Below are 10,874 nucleotides of genomic sequence, written 5' to 3' on the forward strand. Positions count from 1 at the left end.
GATTGTGTTCCTACACAATTTGACTACCGATAATCACCTCCATAATCTAGTTGAAGATCTAGACATCTAGTTACAATGGAGAGAACTTGACATCGACCCCGACACCATCAAGTTCTTGCCAAAGGTCGTCCTATTATTCTACTAGTAGTAGATGAGGGGGACAACTAACCCTACAATTTTTTACCAGCACAAAAAAATAATTTGTATGCATGTTTAAGCAAAATTGGCTATGGCCCAATGGTTACTCCTCTCTTCTCGAGGTTTTAGGTTCAAAACTCAGATCATCTTTGCCAAGTCTCTTGTTCTAGTCATTGTTCCTTCCCTTATTATAGGAGAATAAGTTTAAATACAAAAGCATTATTGATCATAACTAGAGACCGAGATAGAACCGTATGTTAAGCAATTTATCAAGAACATCAAAGCAACTTTCTTTAGTCCATCTTCATGATTGCCATATTTTGGCTCCAATAAAGGGGCGGCCTAGTGCATCGTGCCATGCCCCCGCCTGCGAGGGGCACGTGAGGCATCCAGTGCCCATGTGAGGGCCACATGAGGGGGGAATACGGGGCTCCCCTGTCAGATATTATCCGGTTTCGGGGCTTCACGCAAGCGTCCTTCACCCCTCCTCAGTTTTGTTTTCCGTCCAAAACGCGTCTGCAGGATTTGGAGATACCCGCCTCATATGCGCAGGCTCTGGAACGAGTCTTTTCGATGTGGGACTATTGGGCCTTACACCCTTCCCACCATCGGACAAGAGCCGTTCTCGACTCTGATACCAGAACCAAGGAGGGGTGAAGGACGCTTGCGTGAAGCCTCGGAACCGGACAATATCTGACAGGAGAGCCCTGTGTTCCTCCCTCATGTGGCCCCCACATGGGCATTGGATGCCTCACGTGCCCTACGCAGGCAGGGGCGTGACATTTGGTATCAGAGCCGAGGACGGCTCTTGTCCGATGGTGGAAATGGTGTGAGGCCCAATAGTCCCACATCGGAAGATTCGTTCCAGAGCTTGGGCATATGAGGTGGGTGTCTTCAAATCCTGCATACGCGTTTTGGGTGGAAAACAAAATCGGAAAGGAGTCTGAACGGTGCGTATGGCACGCGTGCGGGCCTCGGACAATATTTGGCAGGAGAGCCCCGTGTTCCCCTCTTATATGGCCCCCATGTGGCACTGGATGCCGCACGTGCCCCACGGAGGCGGGGGCATGACACATCGAGACTCCCACAATTGATTAGGCAGATGAATACAACCTTATCTCCTTGAGTGAAGAGGCTATTCGAATCTATGACCTCTAAATCATAATAGATCAACCTTATAGTTGCACAAAGGTTCACCTTCCATATTTTGGCTCCTATGTTAGCCAAAAGAAAAACAAAAATACCTACAACCTCATTCTTTTCTCTTTCTAAATGATAATTAAGATTGATGAATTTTACTGTCTACATGAGCAACATCCTGTTCAGATGGTTTCCACTACATAGTGGACCTAAATCATACAATTTATTGGGCCCAAACTATATCTAGCTTCCTTTCAAAGCCTATCTTGACTTTTAATGCATAGAAAATTGAATTTGTTGCCTGAGATAGGACAATTTAGCTAACCCCTTTTCTAAGGTCCTCTGTTGACTAGTGATTTGGCTCGTGTATCACAACCTTAATGGCACCATAAAAGTGCCCACTTTCCACTCAAATCTCTCAGGGATTACCTAAGAAAGAATTTACTTAAAGTCTAAAGATTGTTTCATATATTGTAATGGATATTTTGTTATATTTTTGAAATCTTGCTTGACTTATTAGAAAAGATTTTTTTAATAGTATTGGCATGATAGTAACAAGAAAAATAAAAGAGAAGAACAACTACAAAATCAAATTCACTTTAAATAAAAGTATTGTAATGGCTTGCAGACTTGAAACATCTTACATCAAATATATATTTGCTATGTATCTTATGCATCTCGAGGAATGATATGCAACTAATGTTATATTGATCTGTTAAATTACCCAATAAACATTAATACTACTCCAAACCTTATAACCATCTAATTGTTTAATGAATTGAAAAATAAGCACTACTATATGCATGTTATGACCATTATTCCAATTGCTATAGATGCTACAACCAATTTTAGATTATTTTCAAGACTAAAAATCTTTATGGAAAGATAGGCAGCATGGTATAGTTGAGAAAAGTTATATAAATATATATAAAAAAAATCATAGCTTATTATTTCCAAGAGTAGCTACTGTTCTTATCATATGGCTAGCAATAGCCATCATAATAGGATAGTGTTTTTAGCCATTTTGGGGCATAACATCTTTTAGGTTTTGCCTAACACTCCGGATGGAAGAAAGGAGACTAGGTTCCCACCTTTTGATGAACATACTCGTTGTGAGACAAACTCAAATCTTAATTGAAGGGACTCTAAATGGATGAATAGCTTAAACCTAAATTAGATCTTGATTAATACTCATAATGTCAACATCCCAAAATCTAGAACCAAATTTATTAGCAATTCATTTTAGAATTCATTTATTTCAACAAATCATCCTAAAAAATCAAGATATTTTTAATAGAAATTAGTTTTCATTGTTGCTACAACTTCTTATAGTTTGTTTGAAATGGTATGAACGTATTCATATAGTTTGTTTGAAATGGTATGACATGTAGAATGAAATCATGAAAACATTGATTTTATCAAAAGATGCAAACTCACTGGCCGTGTGACAAACTCACATCTTAATTGAAGGGACTCCAAATGGATGAATAGCTTAAACCTAAATTAGATCTTGATTAATACCAAATATGTCAACATCCCAAAATCTAGAACCAAATTTATTAGCCATTCATTTTAGAATTCATTTATTTCAAAAAATCATCCTAAAAAATCAAGATATTTTTAGTAGAAATTAGTTTTCATTGTTGCTACCAGTTCTTATAGTTGTTTTAAATGGTATGAACGTATTCATTTAGTTTGTTTGAAATGGTATGACATGTATAATGAAACTATGAAAATGTTGATTTTAATAAAAAATACAAAATAAAGAAAAAAAATCTAAGACCATATGACTAGATGTTACAATATATATATATATATGTAAAAAATTGAGATATAACCAGGTACAGCTCTAAATCTGAATTGTAGCTATCAATATGACTATAATCCAAACATTTAATTCGCAATGGTATGGAATCAAAGGATCTTATTAATGAGATAATTTTGGTTCAAATTATACTCAAAACCTATCGCACTCAATTGTGGGGTACACCACTATTATGGAGTCAGCTTGCACCTAAATTAACATATAGAAGGGCAACTTTGTTCTTGAAAGTCTTGTAAATTTTCTATACAATTAACATAAAAAGTATGCATTATCAAAAATTTTAGATGACTAGGATTTTGTCTTAAAGCTGGTCAAGCCATGCAGTCGCCACCCTAAAATTATGAAAAAAATATCTGTCATTCTAGAAGGTCGTGTCCCCCACAAGAACCGGTCTTCCTCAAAAAACGTTCAAGTTGGAATAAAGCAAAAGATTGGTAGGACATTGTTGACTGTGACCACAGCCGGTTTAAAAAAAAGACCACCCTCCAGCTCCTTTGCCACGTGGCGCGAAGGTTGGCGACATTCATAGAACCAATCTAATTATGAGGCACAGTAATCAAAATATTTTAAAGTTTTTTACATAAATATCCTATTCAATATTAAATTTTATATTAGTGTCCTTTTAAAATTGATGTTTATATATATATATATATATATATAATATTATTTTACTATTTTACTCTTTTTTTTATTTTTATATATATGGACCCACATCATTTAACGTCATTAAAAAATTAACGATTTCAAATTAAAATGACTAAAATATATTTAATGAATAGATGTGCAAAAAAAAATATTTATAGACGGTTGTGATAAAAAATAAAAAATAATTTCAAAATTTTATTTAATTTTTAATTAAAATAAATATTGTTTTTACTAATGGTGTTAGAAGATCGTTATATTTGGAGCATTGTGCAGTGTTTTATGGGGATACAAAAATAAATATAAATTTTAAAATAATATTTATGTAAATTTAAATTTTGAAAAGGGTATTTATGTTAAAAAAATTAAATATTTTTTACTGGGGCTAACTATTTCTGGGTTTACTTTTCGGTGGAAAAAAAATTTAGGTTTAATTTAAAGAAAAGTCCCGTCAATCGACACGTGGCTGGCCCTCCATTTTCCTCGCACGTTCTCCACGCCGTAGCCTCGAGCTTGGCACCGAGTATCACGTGACTTTTATCCTGTTCGTGAACTGTCACGTGTCATATTACCGATGTTATAAACACGGGCCACCTAGGGGGAAAATTTGGGACCTGATAGATTCCCCTTGAAATCATGGATTGGATCACCAAGGATGAGTCCTCTCCGGCCATCTCTGAAGCCAGCGGCGACTCCGAGACTGATTGTGTTATGATTACGCCGGCGGTGGCTGCTGGATTCGATGACGATGATGCGGAGTCCTCGAGTGATGGTGGTGTCGGCGACAACAATGCTATTTCAAGGAATGAAATATGGATGTCTTGGAGGAGTTGGTTGATAGAGTATGCCTCGCAGTGCAGGCACATGAAATTTGATGATGAACAAGAAGAGGATAGATTATTTGCTCAAACTACAGAAGGAGATGGATTGGTGCCGAGAAAAGAGGAGAAGCCCATAATAGCAGAGGAGGGGGAGAGCAATAGGCTCTTTTGGGAAGCTTGTCTTGTTGATGGGTATCCATGATTCTCTCGTGCTCAATGACGCTAATGGCTTTTTCAAATAATTTACTTTAAATTTTCAAACTTTATAAAGTAAATATTTATGTAACACTCATTTGGTGAATTTTTAAACACACTTTCATTTATCATAATGGAGAAGGGATACATGTTTTCCCTTTTTGCTTTTATATTTTTGGTAATATTTAAATCAGAATGCTGGCTCAAAAAGGAGGGATTTAATATTATGTGGTTGCCATTGTTGCTTTTAGAACAAAGGATTTAACTATATACTTATTTTTTTTCCAAGAATACAAAAGAGTATAGCATTGAAATCCATAAATATAGCAAAATGGGAAAGCTTTGTTATCAATATGATTATTTCTAATACTAACCTTGTGAATATGAATTTTCTTTTTTCAAGAAATGGAGGATAATTTTCATGTGCTACAGTTATCTAGGCTCAAATACTTGGAGATGCACCATTCAAGACTCAAATACATAACCTTTGGTTGCTACGTAGATGAATATAACTTTCATGAATATCTTTTCTTAGTTAATTACTTGTATAAAGTATATTAATAATCTTAGGCAAATTAGGAAGACATGCAGTGTTGAACTTTTAAGTATGTTGAATACATAGAACATCAAACAAATAAATAGCTACAACTAGGATTCCCATAATAGTCATCTATACAAAGGAAAATTTATTTGTGGTTCATCTAGCTTCCTTTCTAAGAGAAAAAAGAAACGGTTTGTCTTGGAAAATACATTCTCCAATTCCTAACCCAATAAAAAAAAGAATCCTATAAATCAAAGATGCAAGACACAACATAGGGATCCCCCAGCAGTCAGTTGTATTCAACCCATAGCCTCTCAAAATGAGATCATGATGCATTTGGGATTTGATTAAGAAAAATTTTCCTAGCTTGGATATTTTCACATATATTTGGTTAGATGACATGTAACAACAAAAATAAACTATATATGATGATGTACATGGAGGTGTTATTGGTGGCCATGACTCTTAAGTTATTTCTTTTTATTCTTGTATATTCCAATAAGCATGCTCGCAACAACGAGATGTGCATTTCTATTGTTTCTCTCTCTTAACTTAAGAAATTCAACTCAGTCAGATATGCTTAGTTAAATGAGAGTAGTCATAGTAGCATAGAAACTATTCTAAAAAGAATAAATAAATATCTTGGAGATGACAACCACATGATTGAGGTTGGAATTAATATTAGAATATATAAGTAAAATATGTTTAGCTGTAATCAGGACACAAGAAAAAGTATGAAGAAATTTTCAAGCTAGTGGTTTGATTAGCATGGTAAGGATTCGGCGGCCAAGGCATGACTTCAGGTTTGCTTAGGTTTTGATGTGATGGTTTCAAGTACATCAGATAGCTAAATATTAATATAGTGGCTATGTAGTCCAAATGAAATAGAGCTGATGGTCACAACAAAAGAAAAGAAGAAGAAAAAAAAAAAGAGATAGAGCTAATGGCCTCCATTTCAGCAGGCACCAATTCCTTGTCATCAACTATCTGCAACAAAGGAATAGTTGTTGAGCCTATGACCAAAGTATATATGGGACAGTAATGTACACATAAATATTATATATAATTGCTTAATTGGTCATGAATAAATCCCACCATTTTGGCCAATATGAGTGGAAGCTATGTCCCCCCATGCATGTCTGATCCTTTTTGTTTTTTTTTTTTTTTGGAGTGGAATGCTTGGCTGGAAATTAAAGAAGTAAGACATAATTTTGAAGCCAACCTTAAAAAGTATAATCTTTTGAATACAATAAACTGGCCTAGTCTGGCTTGCCATGCCCACCAACCCTTCTTCCTTCTAGAAGCCAGCCCTAAGGGAGAAGGGAGACAACAACAACAACAACAGCAAAAAAAAAAGAGTTTCTCTTCCTGTTTCTTGTCCTCTTCTTTGAGATATCATCCAAGAGGGAGATGGGGTCCAAGTCCATCTCCCCAATTTCCATGGGGTAGGTCGCCAACCCTTCTATTCTATCATGGCTATAAGTCTTTTGGATCGACTCAGCTTTCTCATTTGATGTGGACCAGTCATTGGCTCTCTAGATATAAAACGAAAGCATTCTTCACCTGATATTTGCTACACTGGGAGGGTTTCTTTTGCATACAGGAAGTAACTGGAAGAAGTATATAAGTTTGTATATTTATCCTTAAAAAAGTTATAACATGGAAATCTCACAAAAAGAAGTTACAAAATTTCCAATGCCGCATACAGTACGTTAATGATTAGAGCAATCAAGGATACACATTTACTATATAACGTTCTGTTGGAATAATATTGCCTAGAAATTACTATATATTTGTTATCTAAAAAAATAAATTGAAATAAAAAAAACTTAATACCTACAAAATCTTTTTAAAAACTCATCGATGCATGTGATGCACACTACCTTAAAGTTACAATTTCTGAGGTATGCGATATCAAACATGGTATGCGTAAATATACGGCACAGTTGAGCCAAGCGTGAGCGCACGTGGTTACCGGCCCATTCCCACAAAGTCTGATATAGGCTTCTTGGAAAAGAAGTTTTATTTAAGCAGAAAGAGTTGCTTTCACATATTCGATGCAGAACTAAAAAAGAATGAGTTTTAAAGCTTTTGAAATGCTTAACAAATAGAGAATAAGATTGGTTATATTCTTTGAAATTTAAATCTTTTTTATAAATTAAAACTCTAATAATTTCTGTGCTACTGTAGCATTGCTCTTCGAAAGAATATTATCCTACTATTATATATATAAATCTATTACCGGTATATTGCAAGTCATGCTAGGTTTCGAAGCTGACTTGTCTCGTCTTTTGGTCCTCTCGCGAGCAGAAAGGTTGTGGTTGCGCATATCATGATAAAACACTAGAAGACATTAATTAACCTTCTAAAATACAAAAAGTTAAAGTAAATTTTATCTTTGCACATCAAAACCCAACTCCCCAAGAAAACAAATCCACCTGTAAAAGTAAGCAAACATCTAAATATTAGAGAAATTTCCAGGAATGAGAAAGAGAACTGATATATATTGGCTTGACTTAGGTCGACTAGGAGCAAGGTTTTTCCAAAATCCAATATCACAGATGTGTTGGTGGGCAATCAATATGAAGATGAACTGATATATATTGGCTTGTGTGGGTGTAAATGGAAGGGTGGAGAAATTTTAAAAGAACTAAGATATATATATCTTGTTATCCTAGCAAACGCAAAACAACTGAGACACCAATGTTTGGAAAGGGCCTACAACAACAGCATGAGATGGGATGATGTAGAGAAGAAGGTTTCTTATGAGCACTTGGGTTTTGCCAATACTTGGATCTATTGGATTAAAAGCTGCATTCTTTGTCCAACCTTCGCTGCTCTACGTCAAGGGTGCTCTCCATCCCCCCTCCTTCATTCAAGTGTACGTTCTCTCGCAGATTTTTGCATCAAAAGGTGGTGGATGGCACCCTCTCTGGTATCTCTTTTAGACATGACATGCATCACTCTCCTTCTTTATGCAGATGCTTGTCCCCTCTTCTCTCGAGCATCTCTGAGTGCCATGAGTTATTGGATGCTTTCTTCCAAGATTGTTCACTTTCGAGTCAAAAGGTGAACTTGGATAAATCCAGAGTCACCTTTCCACCCAGGCTTATAATTAAGCATCTTCAACAACTTTTGGCACATCAACTTGGTATTATCTATTCGCCTATTCCTTGGATATACGACGATATATATGTATATTGTTTTGAATGGGCTTTCTGGATATATATATTTTTTTATTTAATTAATTGATATTGTTTATCTGATTATCTTTATCAATTATTATTTTATTTATATTGGTGTAGCTACTGGAGATTCTTATTGGACTGTAAAGCTCATATCCATCTATTGCATTTTTTTTTTTATAGTCATGAGATGCATAGTGTTGGATAGGTTGAGCATGGAGTTCGAACGCCGGAGTTGTTAGTTAGATAGTTAATTTTCTGATACCAGATGTATGAGGACCAGCCTTATTGGGTCGGGCTATTGGCCCGACCCGATATCAAAATACTGGCCTGAAGGCCTGTTTCAAATCAAAAATAGGGCAGAGCTCTAGTAGAACTTGGCGGAGGAGGAAGAGTTCTCCTCCACCACGAACTCCATCGGAGACTAGGAGGAGCCTACCATCTACTTCTATTTAAGCTCTCAAGCTCCCTAGTTCTTTCTCATCGAAAGATCCTCGCATTTGTCAACGTCTTCTTCTCTTTTGTCTCCTTAGATTGCCGACAACTTGGATTCATTATGCTCATCAAAATTGTAGCCGAAGAGCTCACCAAAGATTGAGGTAAGCCCCGATTCCTCTTCTTCTTCCTTCTCCTTGGTAGTAGGACCTCTTGCTGGTCGGATTCCTTTCGTAAATCGGCCAAAAAACGACCAAGAAAGCCACTATTTCACATTCCCTATTTTTCCGACATTTCTTTCCCTTTTTCCAGCCATCATTGTTGCCGCCTCTTGACACTAGACCTCTGTTCAAGTTCCCCAACCTCCCATTAACAATTCTCGGTGGAACCATTGTCGTTGGTGAGCAGCCAATGGTCAAAAATGATAAAGAAAGCTCTAGTGCCCCTATTTTCTAGGCTTTCCTCTTGTTTTCTCGTCAGTCAATTACCACCGTTGGTTGTGCACCAACTTCGACCGTTCTAAGCTGCCTACACTACTGCCTGCTACCACCTCGCCGGACCAACATAACCACAACCATAGTCGTGGTCGTTTCTTCCCCTATTTTGCCAAGAAAGAAGAAAAGAAGGATGAGAAGAAGAAGGAAGAGAAGACTCGTCCTTCTCTTCTCTCTCTATTTATCTCTCTCTCTCTCTCTACATGAGCTGGAGCTCAGTAGAGGGTCCCAGGTTTTTACTTTGTGGACTCTAGATTGGCCTAAATAGGAGGTCCGGGACTAGCTCAGTTGTGACCATTCAACATGTTGACCTTTACTCGGCCTTTGTTGGCATCCTGGTCATTGTTGGATTCCACTAGATCTTGCCATCCTCGATCGCTATAAAGTATCTGTATTTTGATTTGAACTTTGATTGAATAGAATGAACTTGACCAAACCAATAGATTGTTGGGCCTTACCACTCGATTAGCCCTATCCTTCTTCATCCTTATTGAGCATGAAACTCTGTCTTCCTTTGTTCGGATCCAAGTTGGCTCCGATTAGGAGGCCCTGAATCACCCCAGTATCTGGAGGGTATATCGGCCCAGTACTTTAGCTCTGTCAAGTATTCCTAGAATATGGTTACTATTAATCTTTATCACTTAAATCATATCTGATCTTGACCAATTTAATCCACCTTGTTCAGACCGACCCATGTAGTCGGGTAGTGCCGCCTGACCGATCTTGCCTCTCCTTCATCCTAATTTGGGCATAATATCGTATCTGTAATAGTATCTTAATTTTTAACTTTGCTTGGCTTTTAAGATAATGATGAAAATTAATTATATTTTAATAATATTAAAGTAGGCGAATCTGATCCGCCTAATTGAAGTAGGATTTTAAAGCAAGATGAGATAAGTAACTTAATACTTCAAAGTGTGTTTTTGGTAAAATATTAATTAGTTTATTAAATTTGATTATGATATCTATTTTATACTTGGTTAAACAGGTCAGGCATATTATTGTTACAATAGTAATTATTTTAAAATATGTTATGTGTTTTGTTATAAAATTGATATATATGATTGGAGAAATTATGAAATTTGTTATATATATATATATATATATATATATATATATATATATATATATTCTCAGCATGGCTATAATCTGGCCCCATCAATAGAGATTATTCGTTGGCTCTGTCAACTTAGAATCTAAGAAACTAGTTTTGACACTAAGCCGCCGGTGATTAGAATAATGGTATCCGACACTTTGTGCATTTTGTATCTGACTCATGCCATGGAGTTATGTGGGCATAGCCTGATGTTAGATCTCTAGTATTAATTTATAAAAATAATAATACATTTCAAAAGAGATATATGTATTAGTCAAAAAATAATTTATTTTTAGTCAGTATTATGCTCTTTAATTATCAATTTATTTGGCATGCTTAGACCCACTTTGTTATGTTGTATT

This window comes from Phoenix dactylifera, chromosome 12, assembly GCF_009389715.1.
Source record: "Phoenix dactylifera cultivar Barhee BC4 chromosome 12, palm_55x_up_171113_PBpolish2nd_filt_p, whole genome shotgun sequence".
Lineage (NCBI taxonomy): Eukaryota > Viridiplantae > Streptophyta > Magnoliopsida > Arecales > Arecaceae > Phoenix > Phoenix dactylifera.